Genomic DNA, 23,163 nt, shown 5'->3' on the forward strand with positions numbered 1-23,163 from the left:
GCAACTCTTCTTCTTTAGATCACAGTTCTTGGCAACAATGTAACCCACACGGGAGTCACATGACTTTGAGGCAAAGTTAATCCAAAGGTTCGGCGCCAACCGCGAGGAGCGCGACGTCAAGCCCGGAGTCACACGGACCCCCCACATCACAGTACCTTGGAAAAGCGAAGCACACGATGATCAGCGGCGTCGAGATGTCCGGCGCCGCATCTTCGGCGTCGATCAGGCCTCGGAGTCGGGGCGATCTGCAGCGGCATCGACAGATGTCAGGCAGGAGCAGCGCTCACGAGGTGAAGCAGGATACGGCGTCGTCGTCGATGTCGATGATGATGTTGCAAGAGTGAGCAGCGCTCACGGCGTCGAGAGGGCTCGGAAACGAGGCGTCGGCGGCGGCTTCGCTACTAGCATCGATCGGGCCCAGCGGCCAGCGTCGAAGATGTGGGACACGGGAGCTGCACTCACGATGTCGGGCTGGATTCGGCGTTGTCCATCAGCGTCGGGATTGCTGGATTTCTTCAGAGGTGCTGGACTTTCAGGTTCCAGCAACAAGCACTTTCAGCAAATGGTGAAGTCCTTTAGCCCTGTGACTTCAACAGGAGGCTGGCACTCTTCCAGCCCTTGGAGATTTCCTCGGCAAAGTTTTGAGAGTACACACTCAGTTCCTCTCTCCTGGTTCCTTGGCAAAAATAAAGAAGTGACTGCAGGATTCCCCCCAGCAAACAGCACTCTGGCCGATGGGGTAGGCAAGTCCTTGGATCAGCAGGCTTCTTGTTCTTGGTTCAGGGTTGCTTGTCAGAATTGATCAAAAGTCTTGGTTCAGGGGTCCTTCTCTTATACACCTTTTTGGCTTTGATCCCTTTGTCCATGCAGGGGAACTCCCCTCATCCCGGGTTTGTCATGGGTGTAGCCAGGCAGAGGCACCTGGCCTATTCACTGTGCAGGGCTGGGTCCTCAGACGCCCAGCAGGAGGTGGAACCAGTATTGTCACTGGCAGGAGCAGAGCTATCAGTCGCTCGGCAGGAGGTGGAGCCAGCATTGTATCGGGCATGGCCGGCTATCAGGAGCTATTCTTCCCCTACTCTCAATGCAAATGCACCACTCACCCCACACTGACTCATTCAGAACTCTGGAGCCACCCAGCCCCTGTCACACACACACCAAACCAGCAGAAACCAGTAATAGTTAGACAAGAAAATAGCCACTTTCTAAAAGTGCTATTTTCAAACCCAGAGTCCAAAAATCATCCACCTAAACGGATGCGTTATTAAACCCTGAGTTCATGGATACCAAACTCGACATTGTACCATGCTCCCCGAGCCTGCTAGGAGTATACCATTAATAATCCTGGCAGCTCATTCTAACTTATGGAGAGCAGGTAACCTCACAATAGTGAAAAACGAATATGGTGGTAATTCAATATTAGGACAGGCCAACTTCGTCAGGCTTGTCCTACCTTATGCTTACAATGCACCCTGCCCTTTGGGCCTACCATAGGGGTGACTAACATGAAGTTAAGGGAAGGTTTAGGGACTGGCAAGTAGGTGTACTTGCGCAGTCTGCGTGACAGTACCCAACTGCACGTAGGTCTAGCGATGGCAGACTTTTAGACATACTTTTACTAGGCCGCTCTTGTGGGTGACACAACATGTGCTGCAAGCCCACTAGCAGCATTTGTATTTACAAGCCCTGGCACTCCTCGTGCACTAGACTAGGGACTGATAGTAAACCAAATAAGCCAAACATGGAATTCAATCAATACAGTAATTTTACATAGGGAGCACTTGCACTGTGGCACTGATCAGCAGTGGCACAGTGCCCAAAGCAATATACCAGCAAAAAGATCGTAAACAGAGGAGGCAAACAGAAACAAATGGAGGAGAGACTCAGGCCAATGATTTCAGGTCTAACACCCATCATTATTTTAGTGGAGCAAAATACATTTCCCCACTATACAGCACAGAGGAGCGATATACAATCATTTAATCTGCTCCCTCCAGGTAAACAAATTCTATACGTTTTTGTTGATACCATCACTAGTACAGCTGTCTTCTGGTTTTGATCAAACCCTAATTAATTTTTTCAGGTGTTATGCATTTTTTGACACTAAGTGATCTCCTCTTACAAAGTGACCGGTCCACACCATAGTTCTCCGGAAGGGTAAGCACTGTTGCCCCCGTTTTTTCAAATTAACACTGAGGAATTATCCCCATACAAAATCATGCAAGAGCCTCATTTTAATCTCCTTTCCCTAGGGCCACTCAGCAGTCCCTGGTTGTCCCCTTGTCTATAGTCCTGATGAAGACTCGCACAGCCAAGGTCTAACTATCACCAAGGCATTAAGACGAGTCGAAACGTCAACGCTTTTGTTGTTTTCAACCTCTACCCTGTTTTTTCATTATATTTTCGTGCATTTACTATTGGAACAATATGTCCAGTTTTGTTTGAATACTTCTGTGAATAGATGCATGACTAATATGCGTCACAGCCAGGTCTATTAGGATGGTGATTAGTCAAATCGATCCTATGTGTATATATATCTAAAGAAATTGTAAAAAGATTTTATGTCACTAAAACCTAATGATCTTTTTCTACTCTCTTTTCACCGGACACAATTCTTGATCACCTTTTCTCTTGCACGCCTTCTGGGGCAACCTTCACCTTTTTGAATGACTAAAGAGGAGTTATGCTCTATTATTTAGATCCAATGAATTAAAATTGTTTATACTTTTGTAATTTTGGCTTGTTGCTTCTTTCCTTCCTTTGAGTAAATACATTTATGTACTGAAGCGGAATCATGGAATATGCTCTATAATTTGATTGAATAGTAGAATATGTGCTGATTGATGATTGATGGTAAGTAATCTCAAATTTTGCGATTACTTAAATAGCAATTTTTGCATTTGGGATGATGAATTCCAAATGCAAAAATTACTGTCGGAAAGGGGTAAATTCTGCAAATCTTCCCCTCTGCGACCAAAAAACAGTGATGCATGTGCCCCTAAGAAAGCTCATGAGTAATTTAGTATTGGACATACTGGGGCAGATTTACAAGAAAGTGATGCATCTGTAGGGATGTGTCACTTTCTCTGTGCCAGCCTGCAATACCTTTGCTCCATCATGGATGCGCCGTATTTACAATACTGCGCACCATGGCGCAAGGATTGACAGATGCGTCAGTAATTCTGGTGCATCTGTGGGGCGAAAGTCGCGCATTGTTGGAGTAGTGTTGCAAGCATGACGCAACTCCAGCAATGCATTTTGAGACCTGTTCCCACAACATTGCATCACTCTTTACGCCTGCTTCTGGTAGGTGTAAGGTTTTGACGCAGTGGCATCCTATAAGTGACGCAGTGAAATCTTGAAGATTTCATTGCGTCACTTTTATGAGGCTTTCCTTCCTGGGAACGCCAACCCTGCATACATTATACCTGACACAGGTGAAATTACGATTACTAAACCATCGGCTGCAGTAATGGTTGCAGAGCCTCGGACAGGCAGTGGTACTATTCCAGGGGAAAGTGAAGGTCAACCACTTTTGCAAGGATCTTTTCATATTTCTAAATGGCATATGCCTGTAAGGAAAAAGTATCACCGTTTACATCCATTTAAATGTACCCCAGGGTGTAGATGTACACAGAGGGCTAGTACCAGGAATAATTTGCCCGGGTCTTATGCCCCAGGTGCAGGTAAAAAGAAGGTACTGAGTATGAAGGGAAAAGCCAGTAACCATGCCCGCTTTCAAGATCAATACTTGAGGCCCTTCGATGGTAGAGTTATAGATGCATCCCCTTTAACAATAAAATCTTGTCTTAAAGTTATCCTGGACTCTATTCTCTCACCTTTGGCTGCTTGTTCCACCTCAAGTATTAAAAGCTCCAATGTAGGTCGTAGTGAGGTGCATAAGTTTCAGATTCAGAATAAAACCTACAAAAAACTCCCTTCTGCGTTTAAATATTTTCCCAGTTCACAACTAGGGCCTTCAGAGCTATGGTTGGATATTACTCGCCGGGTAAAAAAAAGCAAAGAAACTTCGACCTTTGAACCGCTCAAAAATACTCCATATATACCATCAAATTCCCTCCCTTTCAGGGATATCTTCCTGAGACTTAACTTCAGTTGGGTTTCAACATGGTGAACAAGGTAGAGAAGTTTCAAGAGTTTCCTTATTCTCGCCTTGTAGTGTGCAGGTAGTGCTTGAGGCTGAAGATGACCTAGCTAAAGCAGGTCTACAAAGTTTTTGCCCTTTAAAAAAGAACCTTCTCCCACTTGTCCCCCAGTCAGGCCGTAGTCCTCACGCCAATTTAAACATTAATGGTGGATTAACAGCCACCCAATGAGAGCGGTTCATAGCTGGGAATCCGCATGTAAGTCACAATGGTATTTGGCAAAGCAGCCAGCCCCCAAATGAACCTGAGCAACCTGAACAATCGGGGTCTGGTAATAGGTTTTCTCCCATACAGCATTTCATGGAGGATTCCGGGGTCCTCTCTAAACTTGAGTATCATGGTCGGATTTATTTAAACCAACAATTTAAAAATAATTTCCCAGCAGCAGCAACTTCCCGGCAGGGCCAGTCCTCAGGCCCTATTGACAATATATTTACGTCCTTTTGGCATTTCAATCTTTTTCAGTTTTTTAAGGTGGCAAAGGGTAAGAGTAGTGACCATTGGGTAACTACTGCAGTTCTTGTACGAGCCAGAGTCCCCTGACAGGGTATTGCCTCTAGGAATGTACCTTATGTGTAGGCTCTCAACACGCTTGGAATTTATACATCTCCAACAGTTAGCCACCCTCCAACTAATGGAGACTATTGATATGCCACCAAATATGTTGATAATGTTCTTGTGTGGTACAATAAAATTGTATGCCAAATTTTGAGTTTTATCACATTAAACATAAGAGAGAATGGTATGTGCATAGACCCTCATTTCAATACGGGGAGGGGTGGTTTGATTTCACCGGCCAAGAACTAAAGTATTTAGTGAGACGGAGAGCCAGGGGTGCTAGGGACCCGCCAGGCTCTCTAGCCTCCCTGGAGCTCACTAAGCTTAAACTCCAATATAAATCTCTTGCGCAGGTGAAAAAAGAAAGCCGCCTTATACCACAATAAGTGGGAGGAGATACAGGTAATTATTCTCTCCAAAGATCCGCAAAGGTTTGGGCTAAAGTTAATGAGTTTAGTGCCCCAAATAGGGGCACCCTTGTTTGTGTGATTCCAGAAGAGCAGTGGCCTTTTTATTTGACAGACCTGTTTAGGGGTTGTTCTGATTCTTATAGATTCCAGAGACTTCCTACACTAAAACTCCCCGTCACTTGGTTAAGGAGGTAAAAGCTGCAATTGAGAGTAAAATACTCCGGCCCTGCTGGCGCCAATAATATCCCCGCAGTAATGATCAAGACAAATAGTGCTTGGTGGGGCACAGTTTATTTCTCCCTGTTTAGTTGGATTGCCAAGTCCTATAGGAAGGGGTCTATAGTAAAACCTATTTTTAAAAAAGGGAGTGGTACAGACCCCAAACATTATAGGCTTAATAGCCTCTAGGATTTTTATTTAAAGATTTTCTCTAAGATTATTTTATCTGAAGTACAAGATTGGGCCCTTGAATCTAGGAGAATACCAATAGAACAGGGGTGTTTCCTTCAGGGTCACTCCACTATAGATTATTGTTTTGCATTATGGGTCAGTATCGGAAGTCAATGGAGGTAAATCAAAGGCTGTGGTGTTGTTTTGTAGATTTCAGGACAGTTTTTGACTCTGTGGATAGGGATATGGAGAAGTGTGGCTCACTGGTTAGAGGAGGCAGACCCTGATGCAGAGGTCAGACCCGGGACCAGGGTTCAATTCCCGACGCGGCAGGGTCTTGAGCTCAAAATGTCCACGGACTCGATAATTCTCGCCTCGGTGCCTACTCGAATCATGGGTTCACACTCTGCAACTCTGGGCAATAGCTAGCTTAATATCCACTAAGGCCCCACAGCGATGGGATGCCTGGTCTACACCTTGGGGATGCCCAGTAGGGGTTATCCCGCAGGGAAAGCCAGGACGGGTTCCCAAAGCAAGCGCTAAGAGACCTGTCGGTGATTTGGCGCTATATAAATCAAAATTAACATAACATAATATAACATATCCTTTGGGGGAAACTTGTTGCCTGGGAGCTTCTGTCAAACCTTCTGCGTGCACTCCAATCCTTGCATTCAGGTAATGGGCTCAGGTGGAGCTAGACAAGTAAGGTCAGTTATCCCAATTAATCTCACTGAGAATAGCCTCTGGCAAATATGTGTTTTAGCTCCCCTCCTTTTTAGTTTATTTTTAGCTGACCTTCCCGCCTTTATCTCCCAGTCCAAGTTTTTTCCCCCAAAGATGGGAAACATCATATTGACTGTCTGCTATATGCAGACGATCTGGTATTACTGGACTGTAATCCAATTGGTCTGCAGAGGACATCAGATTCTTTAGCAAATTATGGTAAACAAAACCTGCTCTGCATCAACTTGGAAAAGACCAAAATATTGTTTTTGGGGAAAAAGGTACAGAAATTCAGTTGGCACTTAGATACACAGGAGGTGGATCAAGTTGACCAATATAAATATATGGGTTTAACCTTTAGCAAGAACCTGAACTGGGACTTAGCATCAGGATGATATTAAGCAGAAGGCCCTATTGCCAGCCAGTTGCCTATCAAGATTTAATAGTAGTTTTGGGGGGCTTTCTCATACTCCACTATCAAAGGCTTATGAAGAGAAGATTCTCCAATGGGTCTGTATGGGGGAGAGGTCTTATCCCTTTATCCAAAATATAAAAGGAATAGATTAGAAGGGGAAGTACTTAGAAGGCTTTTATCTATCCCCCAGGGCACTATGGTCAAAGCCATAAGGAGAGAGTGTAAGTTCGCTTACTGGAGCCTGACAGCCTTTACTCGGGCCCTAAGATATTTTAACACACTCTCTGCTGATAACGCAGTGTCCAAAGTTTCTGAATTGTGTTGGGCGGAGATCCAAGGTAGTGAAAAAAGGTAGGCAAAGGATGTAAGAACCAGATTAATCACCCTTAGGAACCTCCATGCAGATATCAGTACAATTACATCCTGGTACCCCTTCCCAGGCAAGCAGGTATTAAAAGAGGCTGTTGCCTTGGTGTCCGAATCCAATGACTTGTTATACCTGAGAACAAAACAATCTATTTGCTTTTCACTTCCTACTCTTTCCTTATTTGTTGCAGCTACCAGACCCAGTGTTGTGAATGTGAAATATTAAGGGTTAGGGTGAGATGTGATCCTTTCTACTCATCCCTCACCAAACAGGCCCTGGGTCAGGATAGTAGGGTATACAGCGTTTACCACGCATTTTTTACCACGCACTACACTTACAACGCAGGCATTACCACGCATACCTTTACAACGCATTGCGCTGGGGGGCGCTCTAGGATAGGGAATACGTTTAATTTTATATCCAACACCTTCCCTAGTGTCCACGGGGACTGGAGTTGGAATATAAAATTATACTTACCACTATCCAGCACCTCAAAGCGCTATGCGTTGTAACGGTATGCGTTGTAAATACCGCGTTGTAATGGTATGGGTGGTAATAGTATGCGTGGTAACGTCATACATCCGGATAGTAGTGGTCTCTGTCTCTGTCTCTGCCCCTTGAATGTAAAATGATCCTTGCTGCATATATTAATGGAGTGTGTCTTTTTTTCGAAAAAAATCAAATTTATTTTTTAAGACCTCTTTTTTAAAATGTGGTACTTCTATAGGGGGAAAGCTGTGGAGTTGTTATCAGAATTGCATTACATAGATGTGGCAGTTGGAATTGCTTGGTTTTTACGGTCAGTTAACTAGAATTTTATGATGAATTATAATGTGAGGGGGTTGACGAGGAGTAAGATGGGACTTCATATTTATTAGAATGGTTAACTGTGTTTTAGAATGTTTTAAAACTTGGCAATTTCATCCTAGTTCTTCATACACTGTAGTTGTTGGTGGGTTGTGTCTCTACCATTTACTGCTTAGATACCGTCAGATTTACAATCCTTTATAAATTCAAATTTTATTTCATTGTGCCTCTCACTAAAGTAGCACAATAATACATGTATCCAGGACTGCCCCTTCAACCTGGCTTTGCAATTAGGTGCCATTTTGACATGGCAAAACAAACCATTTGGCAGGCCTAAACCTTCCTTTGTAATACTTGTAAGTAACCCCAATGTAGACCCTAAATGCCCAAAGGGCAGGGTGCATGGTATTTAAGCGTACATCCTACGTTGTTTTGAAACATGGCATGCCTGGCCCTCCTTTGACAAAACACTGGGTTACAATATAACAACTTAAAAAGCTTAATTTTAGTATAGGAGTAGCTACACAAAACGTATTCATAGATTGATTGTATTAGTATTTTAAAGTCCAATTTAATGTTCAAGTTGGTAATCACACTTTTAGAAACTTGTCTTATTTCTTCCTAAAGCCAAAAGGACTTATCAGCCAGTGCCCATTGTCACATGATTGCTAATGCTTTCCTTTATTCAGATTTAGAGTTCTCCCAGACAGTGGGCAATGGGCTCTGGGTGTGAGGAGGAGGCACAATGCTTACAGGGTAACTGACATGGTCAGGGCTTGCATCAAAGAGGAGGTCTCAAAGATGCTTGCTCTTGGGGTGATTGAGCCCTCCAGGAGTCCTTGGCCCAGCCCAGTGGTCTTGATCCCGAAGGCTGCAGCGCCAGGTGCCGCACCTGAACTCCGGTTCTGTGTGGACTGCAGAGGACTGAATTCAGTCACAAAGACTGACGTGCACCCCATCCCCAGAGCTGATGAGCTCATTGATCGATTAGGGTCTGCCCAGTACATCAGCACATTTGACTTGATGTCTGGGTACTGGCAGATCGCCTTGACTGATGGGGCAAAAGAGAGGTCAGCATTCTCCACACCAGATGGGCATTTCCAGTTCCGGATCACGCCATTTGGGATGAAGAATGCCCCTGCCACCTTTCAGAGGTTGGTCAACAAGGTGTTGGTTGGGCTGGATGAGTTCAGTGCCGCCTACCTGGATGACATTGCAGTGTTCAGTGTCACCTGGGAAGAACATCTGCGCCACCTCTGGGAAGTGTTGATGGCACTACGATAGGCAGGGCTCACGATCAAGGTGAGTAAGTGCCAGATCGGGCAGGGTTCCGTGGTGTACTTGGGACACCAAGTTGGGAGTGGCCAGATGGCGCCCCTGCAACCCAAGATTGAAACCATCCTGGCTTGGGAACCCCCCAAAACCTAAACAGAGGTGAGGGCCTTCTTAGGACTCACCGGGTACTGCAGGAGGTTTGTCAAGGGGTATGGCAACATTGTTTCACCCTTGACAGAGCTGACTTCCAAGAAGCAGCCAAAGAAAGTGATTTGGACTGACACCTGTCAGAAAGCTTTTGAGACCCTGAAAACTGCCATGTGCACGGCGCCCGTACTCCTGGCACCCAACTTCTCCAAAGAGTTCCTTGTATAGACAGATGCTTCAGAGCATTGTGTAGGGGTTGTTATCTCACAGATGACTGAGGAGGGCTTTGACCAACCTGTAGCCTTCATCAGTAGGAGGTTACTTCCACAGGAACAGAGGTGGAGTGCAATTGAGCGTGAGGCTTTTGCTGTGGTCTGGGCACTGAAGAAGCTAAGACCCTACCTGTTTGGGACTCTCTTCCGGGTTCAGAAAGACCACAGGCCCCTCAGATGGTTGATGCAAATGAGGGGTGAGAACCCAAAGCTGTTGAGGTGGTCCATTTCCCTACAGGGTATGGATTTCAAGGTGGAACATCGCCCTGGTTTAGACCACGCCAAAGCTGACGGTCTGTCCAGATTTTTCCACCTCAGTGATGAGAACTCCCTGGGGTAGGGTAGTTCTCCCCACATTTCAGCTGGAGGGGGACACGTGTTAGACCTGGCACCCTTGGCGTGGGTCTGCCTCCCATGTTTGTTGCTGTTGCCTCATATGTTTTTGCTGGTGTTAGCTGCTCAGAGCACTGTGCCACTGCCAACCAGTGCCACAGTGCAAGTGCTCCCTGTGTAAAATGTATACACTGATTGGATTCCATGATTGGCTTCTTTGGTTTACTGTCAGACCCTAGTAAAGTGCACCAGGAGTGCCCTGGCCTTGTAGCTCCAAATGCTGCTGGTGGGCCTCCAGCACTGGTTGTGCTGCCCACAGAAGCGGCGTAGTAAAATGTGTCTAAGGTCTGCCATTGCAGAACCTGCGTGCAGTCTAGTACCGTCATGCTGACTGGGCAAGTTCATCTACTTGCCAGTCTCCAAACCTTCCCTTAACTTCATATTAGTCACCCCTATGAGAGGCCCAAGGGCAGGGTGAATTGTGAGCATAAGGTAGGACAAGCCCCGATGTGTGTGGCATGTCCTAATAGTAAATTACAGCCATTTTCGTTTTTCACTATTGCAAGGCTACCTGTTCTCCATAGGCCTGAATGGGCTGCTGAAATTATTACACTCTATAATCCTAACAGACTCATAGAACATGGTAGAAATTCAAGTTTAGTATGCCTGAACTCAGAATAATAAAATACATCTTTTAGTAAAGTTTATTTTAATATCCTGTGTTTGTAAATACCACTTTTAGAAAGTTGGTCTTTGCTTGCCTAACCATTTCAGCCCGCCTCTGCTAGGATGTGTATCTGCTGTCTGGTTTCTGTGAGTGACATGGCTTGGGAATTCCAGGAGACAGGCTGGGGCAGCAAGATGGTGAATATGAAGATTACATCCAGATGGGTGGGAGGAGTGCACCTAGACTCTGAATAGGGCTGTGCTCTGCCACCACAATGCTGGCTCCACCTCCTGTGGAGTGTCTGATGTCTTTGCCCTGCACACTGAAAAGACAAGCCAGAGTCCTGTAAATAAAGTGCTCCAAAACTGGCCTGAACTGGGCAAAGGCCCCCGGGCCTGAAAGAACAAAACTTTTGTGGTATAAAAATTGGAGCCCTGCTCCTAAGAAATTAGATCCTGCTTGAACCAAGAAGAACCTCTGCCCAACGAGAAGGAACTGGGGAAGCTGCAAGGAGGAGTACTGTCCCTGAACTGGGGGATTGGCCTGCAGTAGTTGCCTTGCTGTGAGAGGAGAGGAAAAGACTAAAGAAACTTTTATCAACTTGTGCTTTCAACAATATCCAAGGGCTTGTGGGTGAGCGTGGACTCCTACTGCCTCAAACAGAGCTGCTGGACATTGCCAAGATTTGCCCTGCCGCTGGAGCCGCGATTCGAGTTTGACACATACCCCATGTCCGCTTTGAAATCTGTGCCAGGCCGCCCGCTCCAAATTCAAGCCATAGCTCGCACCATCCAAGAAGGGCGGCCCATACCCTGCTTCACCCTACCCCCTTCGAGCCGCACTGACTCATCGCACTCCTGCCGCTGGACTCAAGGACCGGAGCGCACCGCAAGGCTAAGTACGGCCCGTACGCTTGTGGCGTATCAGCCGCCTTGCACTGCCGAAGTGAGATTCCCCGGCAGCCCCGCACTCGAAGAGTACAGCCTGTACGTTCACCACATACCAGCCACCTTGTGCCATGCTACTTTGCATCACAAAGGCATTCCCGCTCTGAGGCACGACGTGCATCATGCCTAGCACAGTGAAAGCCTGAAAACCAGCATCGTCCGTCTCGCTCCTTGGGGCCCCCGCTCTACGCCTCTCACAAGACGCCTACCGCCAGCCGGGGTCCGCACAGCAGAGGGGCCGCCAAATCCCTGGCTTACCTTCACTCCTGCCAGCGCCTCGTCCACGTCGGATGCATTCCAAGGTAAACTGTACGCCTCGCACTTGACTGTGTGCGTGCCAGACCTGAGTGTCCGCTACACTGATTTTTAACTCTTGCCAGATACGATCATAACCGAGAGAGCCGCACAGGCAGCGCAAAGCGCATGGAACTTAAACTATGCATTTTTAAAGGACTCTCATTTCCTAAATAGTACTGTGGCCTAATTATTATTTTATACTGTCTAACGTGCCCAATTTTTCCTCATAATAGGCAGATGAGAAGACTGCCTTCTAAGAACAAGAGATTTGCAGAGCTTACGAAAGATGCATGTAATCAGCATACCTTTAATGGTGAGTGGTCTCCCACAATTCACACAGATGTCTATCATGCACTAGTTGTACAAATGTTTTTTTAATCTTCTTTATTTTGCATAATGGAGCTGGATGTAATTTCATGGAATAAATTGCAAAGCTTGTTATTATTTGAAAAAATAAAGCTTTTGAACTTGCACATGGACTCTGTGGTATATTTGGAGTGTCTGTTGTGTAGTGGACTTACACAAGTGATTGAGCGAAAGGGTGTTATGTTCTGGTTTGTGTAATAAAATCATTGGGTATTTTCGTATGGGGGTCAGGACATAATAATAATAATAATGACTCATGACTGAGACACTATAGCTAGTCAGTCAGTGAATTGTGGGTTGTGAGTTCTCTGACTGAGGTGTAAGTAAGGTCCAACCTCCCATCACCAAAATCCTATTTTCTTGTGCAAAGTTCTGTATGTGGCTGTGCAGAATACCCACAACAATAGTAGTAGTATGTACTACTACCCTAACAAAAAATACTAGAAAAACATCTGTTTGCACATTTTGTTGGTGGGAATTGTCAAAGCATAGAGATTAAAGAGGACAACGCAAAGGACAGGAGTGGACCCAGTGGCTACAGCTATAGTTCTATCTCAGCTTTCTTGAAAAGAAAACCTTGACTAAAGAGTGGCAAACAGGGCAAGCTTAGCTACAGACAGTCTAATAGTAGTACAGAGAGTAATAGCAGAGGCAGTTTGAAGGAACTGAAAGGCAGGGATTCCCAAAATTTGGAAAACAGATAATGAAGTTCAAAGAAGATTTTGTTAAAAATGTATTTAGGAGGAATCGTAATTAATAGTTTGGAAAAAATAAGGTGTGCTAAAAGTTAGGGACATATAATTGTTAATAATATAAGCACTGTAGGACTTACTAGGGCCAGCAACAGGATCCTCTGTAGAGGAGCGCTCCTCTGGTGGTTGTCCCGCCGACTCGGACCCTGTCTTCTTGTCCCTGGGCAAGATCATGTAAGAAATAATAAAGAAAGAGAGAAACATTGAGTGCTGTGACACAAATAAATCATTTAAAAAAATGCTCAAACAATTTAGGAAACACCAATTGCAATAAAATAGACCTATCTAAACGTCTACTGGCTTGCATGATTCACGGACTGTCTACTTATATGAACACTAATCAAATCTCCCTTAATCATTCTGATTGCAGAATACTAATGAAGCCAGTAACACCTGACGTACACCACCTATTCCAGACGGGCAAATTGTTCAGTAAGTCTTCATTTCCATTTTATTTTTGCCAGCAAAAATGCATAGATTAGATGGAGGACACATGCATAAATTTGTGCATACACCAAACTGTTGGTTGGTTGCGTCATATGTTGTTCTGCTACTGACTGACAATGCTATTGCTAAGCCTACCATTCACTAAACAAACTACAAACAGGTTCTATGGAGGACTGGGGTAAGAAGAATTCAGTGACAGAGGAGGCGTCACGCAGACCGTAAATATGAACTAATACTAAGTAAACCTATTATCCATCCACCACTATTTCACCGAAGGACAATGGAAGGACTAGCCTCTATATAGCAATCGCATTAACTACCTCTCTAAAGTAAATGCTAACATCAATAATCAGCCCAAGCTAGGGCAAAGTTACAAACAAGTAATAGAAGTGCTGAGCAGCACCTGTGTCATATAATCACAGAAGATTTTGAAACAGAATTGATCTGCAATGTAACTAAGCGCACCAGTAATCGTGTTATTCGTCCAAGAATTATACACAATACTTATACTACTATATATTACTAGCTACTAACCAAGCCCCACGACCTTGACACCAGCAGGTCCACCAGGTCCTGCTCCCAGTCCAGGATGTCGGACCACCGGTGGGCCAGCTGCTGGTGGGTGCGCCGGATCACGGAGCAGCAAAAGAAAGACTGTACGGCGTACCTTTGCCCACCGGCGGTGACGCTCCTGGGTAAGGTACCCGGAGCCTGGCCTGCCGCCTGCTGCCAAGGTCAAGGGGAGGTGACGCTGGAAGAAGAAAACTAGGGTGGCCACCTCCGCCTCTCCGAACAGTTGTCGGGCCTGCACCCCTGCAGGTCGCATTCTGCAAAAAGGCAGCCGGCTTTTGGGCGCAGGCGGCTTGCCCTTGGAGCTGGTACTGCTGCCCTTGGCCATGGTTCTGGGGTGGAGGCAGAAAAGAAAAGAAGGAAAAAATAAAGTTAGGGGGAAGAAGTAGGAGTTTGAATAAAGAAGTAAAATAAAACAGTAGAAAAGTAACAAAAACACAGTGAAAGTAGAAATAAATCACAAAGTATGAATTTAGGGACAGAGAGACAGAGATGATAAATAAAAAAAGTGAGAAAAACTGTGAAAATAAGTAAAGATAGCAAAGATTAAAGCTGGATAGAAAACTAGGCCCAGAACCATAGCATAGAGTGAAAAACAAGATGCCCGTGGCGAACACGTGGGTAAGTTTGCGCAATATTTCTCAATAACATGCACTAGTCGTCGTGAACAAGTAGATAGCGTTCCCGAACATGACTTGCACAACGCAAACACGGTATACACAACCCGGAACAGGAAATAGGGCAACGTGAGCGGGCGGGACAATTGAAAAAACAAGATGGCCACGCTCATAGTCCACTGCATGGGTAAGTTTGCGAGCTACGATCCCAGAGCACGCAGACAGCGCCCCTAACACGCACAATGCGCTCCCGAGCTAGAAAAATGCCTCTTGAACGGGTCCCACAAGCTACTACGCACGCGTGCGAAGCTCGCATAGTGCGAGAACGTCTTCGCGTAGCGTGACTACGCATACTATGCCCACACCTAGCAATGACCCTGCCACTAACACATGTAGTGCTACATACATATGTGCACTATTCATGCAGTTCATAAACCAACCTCCACTCCTCCATTTACCCAGGTAGTACCCGTTCAGTCCAGCAGTCACACTGTCAGTCCCTGTGCACTCCTCCAATTATCGAGCCAGTAGCATGTCCTTATCTAATCACTGCACCAATACCGAAACACTTATAAATTCACCATGAACTCACATTGCAGTACTCTAATTATCCAGTCACTACACATTACTCATGCAATTATCCAGGCACGTATTCCTGCACTTCTACATTCCTTTGACTGCCTATATAGTTTACTAATCTCTCTGTTACAACTAATGCACTGCTGCAGTTTTCAGCCACTCCCATGTCTGTATCCAACTTATACTATCACCATGCACACTCCTTGCAGCATTGTAATCATCCAGTCAGTACCCATGAACTCCTATGATAACACAGGCACTAACACATGTAGACCTACAATTACCTGTACATTACTCATGCAGTCCAGCCATGTCCCTCTGACTACTCATGCACTCTTAGAATCAACCATGCTCTACACATGTATTCTAGCAATCACTCAGATATTAGCATGCAGTTAGTTCTATTTTTCAGCAAATATGGTAGTTCTGAAGAGAACTGTTTTTTTTCTTCGTTTTAGTTTTACATTTTTCTTTGATTTTTTAACAATTTTGAATTTTTTTTGTGTTTTTTCAAAAACAAAAAACAAAAACAGACAAAACGTTGAACTTTTGGGATTAAAAAGTCATTCCAACTTAAAAAAATAATTAGCAGCTATGATGTCTGCTTACTGAACATACAGCATCAGATGACCCCTTGTTCTGATATGTACATTAAAGTTATATACATATAGTTTTAGGTAGTCGTGCACCTGGTGAAACCCGGCAATTATATGACGTCACGCGGGTCCCAGCACCACGCACACGTTGAATACGAGGCTTGCAGATGACACAAACCCATACGTCTATGACATTACCCGGGGCCATGAACCGTGCATCAGTCGCATATCGATCGTGCACATGATGCGTTCACATACATATATGATGTTACACGGGGCCACGTACCCGTCGCAAAGCAAATGTGGCTCATTCTTGACTTTTCCAATATGGCGGCTTGAATTTTCGCACCCACCATGATAGGTGTATAATGGGTACGTGACTCCAATATATGTTTTTTTGAAAAACCATATATTTTAAAAGACATAACACATTACAAAAGAAAATTAAAATAAAAAAATAAAAGAAAATAATTATAGAATATTACAATATCAAAATATCTTTTTAAAAACAAACCCAACCCATCGTCAAATTTGCGTACTTGGGGGAGAAGGAGATACCCATTGCACAGCCGCATAGTTGATGATATATTTCATGATTGAATAGAAATATGTTATTATTCAGACACATCTGGATCATGGTCAAAAGCATAGTGGAGTGCACAAAACTCATTTATGTTCTTTTGTTTTAAGAAATATGCACATGCATTTAGGCCCACTGAGTGTTTGAAAGTAAAATGTTGTCTGCCACAAGGTGATATGTTTGTATATATTGAAAACTAAAGGTCCCAGAATTCATGGGAGTGACGTGGTAATAGGAAATGACATAATAACAGATGCAAAAGTAGTGCCACCTATTGTGACCAGGACATAAGGCTGAAACGCGTTGGTGTGTCAGACAAGGGTCTGTTTACTAAAATCTAAAAAGACGAAAGTTCCAGAGTGTGGCGTCTTTTGTGAAAAAATTGAACTTTGGCTACTGGTTAAGCCCAACGCCTGCACCCGCTGTTGAGCGATCTGGTGATGTAACCACATTGCTGAAAAAAAAATATATATATATATATATATATCATGTGAGCAAGCTCCTCCCACAGAGCGAAACGTGTCGAGGAGAGCATTTGCTCTGCACTTTTGCAAATACATTTTCCACTGCTTTGAAATGATGGTGTGATGGCGTTTTAGTTTCGAGCCAATTGATCTAATAGAGAAGAGGTCTGCGCCTGCTGTATCGCCGCTTCACAAGCGGTCAGGAGTGCTGTTGATATATAAATATATATATATATATCCAAAGATAACCCCGACCACTTCCAGAAGGCACCTGGCGAGGAAGGAGACTCAGGCCTCTGCAGCAAAGTTTCAGGCAAGAAATACTTTATTAATCACCTCTCACGACGACGCGTTTCGGGCTATGCAGCCCTTGATCACATTTAGCATATATATATATATTTATTCCTATAGAAGCCCAGGTTAACACCATAACCTGGGCTTCTATGGGAATTCACAAGAGCATATTATCAAGCTCATTATCTCCGCTTTATCGGCAGTTTCCTGCTGATAAAAGCGGCGTTAATGTATTGCCTTTGCTTGATAATATGGCTCATGGTTCCTTTTGAGATTTAGGGGGCATATTATCAAGGACCGGTGATAAAATTATCGCAGTTTTATCTGCATGAAACTGCCGATAAAACGGTGATAATGGGCTTGATAATACGTCCTTGTTAATTCCCATAGAAGCTTTCGTTCTGGTGTTAACATGGGCTTCTATGGGAAATAACAAGGCCGCATTATCAAGCTCATTTTTGCCGTTTTATCAGCAGTTTCCTGCGGAGAAAACAGAGATAATTTTAACACCGGTCCTTGATAATATGCCCCTAAATTTACTGGTCAAAAAAAGAGGTATACTTCCATGATAGTATGTAAAACTTTCCGTTTGTTTTTTTGTGCAGCAGTTGTACTCTCTACACATGCGCAGCCTCGTTTCGAAGCCCACATTTTTTCTTTTTCTTCAAGTTCAACAAGCAAACCTTTCTTTATTTCAGGTATTAAATTTGCCGTTTTCTTTTCCCGGATTGTGTGTGTCATTTGCTGCTGTACTTTTGTAATATATTAATAATCATACTTTATCTATATTTATTTGAAACGTAGTGCTGAGGCGCCAAACGTTGATTACGTACTCCGTCCACCGCCATTTTAGTAGTTTTTCAGTGTTTTTTTAATTATATCTGTTACTTTCATTTTACTGTCCTCCTATTTTCTCTGTGATCAATGAGTTTTCCTGCCACGGACACCACAGTGTTTGTCCTTGGCCTCTGATGTTATACTCCGTCCACCGCCATTTTAGTAGTTTTCCTCCGTTCTTTTTATTATATCTGTTACTTTCATTTTACCGTCCTCCTATTTTCTCTGTGATCGATGAGATTTCCTGCCACAGACACCAGGGTGTTTGTTCTTGGCCTCTGATGTTATCAGACTTGGTCACACGTATATGTAAAAACTTATTTGAAGGACGTAAGCCACAGCCATTACAACGTGTGTCCGTCAACACAAAGACATTATTAAGATTATGTGTTTATCATGCGTGGTAAATGCATAGTAGTTTTTTAGGCATGCTCGGTAATGGTATGAGTGGTAAAGCTATATGCGTGCTAATGGCTTAGTGGTGAAGATCACGAGTGCTTATGACCGCATTGTAATGGATGTTTCCCCCCAGGACCCTGCAGCAACCGGGTCTGGGCGTTGTAGACTCCGGGGTAGTAGGCGGAGGGCCACGCAGCTCCTCATACAATATAGAAATCTTTGTGGGGTGATTGTTTCTGTGGTTTGAGGGGCGTGATTGAGGTCCAAACATTTAATTTTGTAGTGGGGTAAGTTTTGCACGGGAAAATGTGGCATGAGGTTTGTAAATGTGGTACACATTGTTTCATATTATTTTGATTTCTTTTGTACGTTGTAGTCTATCCAGAGGAAATATAACTCAGTAGTTTTCAATCCTTGTCTTGAACATCTTACTATAGTATTTCAACATTATTTTTACTGTGGACTGCCATACCCCCCCCACAAAATAAAAGAAGTATGTTGTTTTTTTTATTAACTTTTATTAAAACTTTTATTAAAACAATAACTGTAAACGAAACTTCATTATAACTATTAGAAGCAACTATATTTAAATATATTATAAACAAAATTGTGAAAAGGACTCCAAAAGATGTCCGATTGGTAATCTGCAAAACAAAAAAGGAAATTAGAGTTTAGAATTATGTAGATGTGAGTGAATGAGCTGAATCATTACTAGTCAAGGTAACTCTACGGTTTTACGTGTGCAGTGTGCCAGGTACAATTCACTTCTGTTATAATGCCGCTTTTAAGTGGTGTCTACATGGAAGTTTCTACTGCGTTACTGACGGAAAAGTGGCACAACTGGATTGTAAAGATGCTGACTTATTTCTAATGCATTGCAATGAAGGCTTTGTAGATCTAGGCCTCTGTGCTTCTTGTTGTGTAAACACTGCGGCCAAAGACTTCGGCCAGTTGAAGTCACAACTTCTTTTGAACAATTCTTCTACATGTCCAAGCAGACAGCAGTGTCTATAAGTTTAAGAGAGAAAGAGAAATAATGTCACAGAGAGTGAGAGAGAGAAAGAGAGAAAACAATATCAAAACTGTCTCGCAGAGTCTGGAGTTTACATTTTTTCTTGAAAAGTCAGACGTAGATTTGCATGCTCCTTGCATCACTCTCCCCATGTTGAAAGTGACAGAAAAGTGGAGTAATAAGTTTGTGGATCTGTTTTTCAGACTGTTGTAACCTATCTGTTGTCACAGCTCGGAGGAAATTATTCATTTTAGACAGAGAAGCTGCTGCACACTACGCATTCTCTGCTTTCAGAAATAAAGGTAATACTATGGTTTTACGTGTGCAGTGTGCCTGGTACATTTCACTTGTTATAGTGGAGTGTTCAAGTGGTGTCTATATTGAAGTGCCAACCGCGTTACTGACGCAAAAGTGGTACAACAGGATTGTAAAGATGCAGACTTATTTCTAATGGTTTGCAATGAAGGCTTTGTAGATCTAGGCCTTTGTGCTTACCGTTGTATAAACACTGCCGCCAAACGCTTCGGCCAGTTGAATTCACAACTTAAGTTGGGCGGTTCTTCTACATGTGGAAGTAGACAGCAGTGTCTACAAGTTTAAGAGAGAAAGAGAAATGATGTCATCGAGAGTGAGAGAGAGAAAGAGAGAGAAAAGAACATTAAAACTGTCTTGCAGAGTCTGGAGATTTTTTCTTGAAAAATGAGAGGCAGATTTACAAGCTCATTGCGTCACTTTACCCATGTTAAAAGTGACTCAAAAGTGGCGTAATAAGCTTGTAGATCTGTTTGTCAGACTGTTGTAACCTATCTGATGGCAGTGCTTGGAGGTAATTATAGGTTTTACAGAGAGAAGCTGCTGCACACTACGCATTCTCTCCTTTCACAAATAAAGGTAACACTACCGTTTTACGAGTGCAGTGTGCCTGGTACATTTCAGTTGTTATAGTGCCGCGTTCAAATGGTGTCTATATCGAAGTGCCTACTGCGTTACTGGCGCAAAAGTGGCACAACGGGATTGTAAATATGCCGACTTATTTCTAATGCATTGCTATGAAGGCATTGTATATGTAGGTTGCTGTGCTTACCTTGTATAAACAGTGCGGCCATCGGACTTCACAACTTGACTTGAACTCTTCTTCTATACGTCAAAGTATATTCAATACGTTGCAGAGAATTCCATTGCTGCTGCTCGATAGGCCGTGATTGCTTCTGAAGGATGTTTGGTAAAAGAAACAAAAGGACATTTTGATTAATCATCGTAAACTGAGTTGCAAAACTACTGTCAAGAGTGAATTTTAATGTGGGTTCTTAATATTCCGTACTTAGACTGTTGCTGCCCAATGAGTCGCAGAGTTTGGAGTTGAGAGTTTTTCTTGAAAAGTCAGACGCAGATTTACAAGCTCCTTGCGTCACTTTTCCCATGTTAAAAGTGACAGAAAAGTGGCGTAATAAGCTTGTAGATCTGTTTGTCAGACTGTTGTAACCTATCTGTTGTCACTTGTCGGAGGTAATTATACATTTCTACACTGTGAAGCTGTTGCAGACTACCTAGTCTTTACTTTCACAAATAATTTGTTGTTGTTTCAGAAAGAAAGGGCCATATTATCAAACAAGGGCGAAACATTAGCGGCGATAATGGGCTTGGTGATATGCCCTTGTGAATTCCCATAGCAGCCCAGGTTAACACAAGAACCTGGGCTGCTATGGGAATTCACAAGGGCATAAAACCAAGCCTATTATCACCACTTTATCTACAGTTTCCTGATGATAAAAACGGCTATAATGTATAGCCATGGCTTGATAATATGGCCCTCAATTCTTTGTCACCTAGTGCCATCGGGGTGATTGAAAGATGATGCTGTACGTGTGGAAGAAGTATTCACTGTAATCAAGATAGTTAACTACTTGAATTCAGATAAGGTTGTATACAGCAGAATGGAGATAGCATCGTCGAAAACTTTAAAAAAGGAAGAGAAACAATGTGAGAGAGTAAGAAAGAGAAAGAGAAAAAAGGACTTTAAAATGTGGGAGACACACACACACGACAGGGGGGAATGTACGTGAAGCCAGAGGCGATTCCACAGTCAAAAATTTCGGGGGGCTTAAGTTCAAACAAAAAGAAGAGTGGAGCTGCAGGGGCTGTAAGTGGGGGGGATCAATAAAGCTTAATTAACAAGCAAAATGTATTTTTAAAAGACCTGTGACGTACTCGGATGCGACTGTGTGTGGGTGCAGAAAAGGTATGTCATCCTAGCTGAAGCCTTGTTAGCCAAATGTGTGTTTTGCGCACCTGCTGCATACTATAGATTGTCTCCTTTTACAGATAAGTTGTTGTAGAAAGAAACAAGCTTCTTTGCTCACCTTGTGCTATTGCCGTCGTCATTGTTACATGATCCATCGTGAAGTTGTACATATAAAAGGAATTAAAAGAAAGATGTTATAATTGATAATTGCTGCTATATTAATTTGGAGTTAGATAATATATTTCGGTTTTATAGACTTTCATTGTCATATTTGTATGTACCAGGGGGCATATTATCAAGGACCTATGATAAAATTATTGCCGTGTTATCGGCAGGAAACTGCTGATCAAACGGCGATAATGGGCTTGATAATTCTCCCTTGTTAATTCCCATAAAAGCCCATGCTCTGGTATTAACATGGGCTTCTATGGGAATTAACAAGGGCAAATTATCAAGCCGATTATCGTCATTTTAACGGCAATAATTTTAACACCGGTTCTTGATAATATGTCCCTGTTTGTATTGTGAATATATTCCGGACATGTCAGCGATTATAAAAACGTTAGTGCTATTGCGAAAAAAAATTATACATGTAAATTAATACATTATATAGGAGTGCGTTCGTCTAAAATATTAAGTCGCATTTTTGTATGTAGTCAACTACAACCCTTTGACTCCTTCTGACGCGTACTCAAGTGTCACTGCTCACCTTTTGGGGAAACAACAGTTTCTTCATGATGTTTTCACGATCTCCAACAAAGAAGTCTCATATATGGTGCTGAGTCTTGATATCTCTATGGCTAACCACATACTCGTGCTCCCATCATCATCATCATCGCAGGTTCTTGAGCCGCTCAGTGCTTCGGGGACTACTAACTCAGTGACCAAAGAGGCCACGCATGTAGTAGTGGGCCCCTTGTTCGGTGCTTTGGTAACAACTCTAAAATGGCATAAAACATGTATGCTCTGTCTTTTTTATAGATAGGGTCACGTGTGTAGTGACGAATGCGCTGGATGGGTGTGGTGTGGGTGTAAACCAGCCATGAGGGAGTGTGTGTGTCGATATGACAACTAGAACTGCAACTAAGAAATCACTACAATGGAAGTTTGGGACTTGTACTTTTGTTGTGTTTTCCTAGTAGCGTAAGAGTGGCCTTCTTTTTTCTATGTGACGTTATAGAGTCAGCATGTATTTAGCCTTTTTTGTGACGCATTTTATTGTACAATGCGTTTCAAAAACTAGTTGTGGTAGGGTGCTTTTAAATTAAACTATGTACTCTGCTTACGAGTTTGTTGAGTGTAGAAGTATATATATTTTTTTCTATTTTGTATTCTATCATAATTGTGCTAGCTTTTCTGCTTTAGCGTGCAGTACTATATTATTTTATGAATAAGAAACTGTTGAAATTATGTATGAAATTAGAATGGAAGCATGTGAGCTGCTCTCTGTGACGAATAGCAATACCGGCTCCTGCAGGAAATGGGGAGCCGGCTGGGATCGTGGAGGCCTTGGGGCTGTTTCCACGGTCTGGAATGTTAGATTTGAGCCCCGGAGATGGGGTCCTCTGGAATTATACAAAATTAGTGATAAAGGCTATTTTTTTATATGGAAGATTTATCGTACGCGTACCAAG

This window comes from Lissotriton vulgaris, chromosome 4_1 (assembly GCF_964263255.1).
Source record: "Lissotriton vulgaris chromosome 4_1, aLisVul1.2, whole genome shotgun sequence".
NCBI lineage: Eukaryota > Metazoa > Chordata > Amphibia > Caudata > Salamandridae > Lissotriton > Lissotriton vulgaris.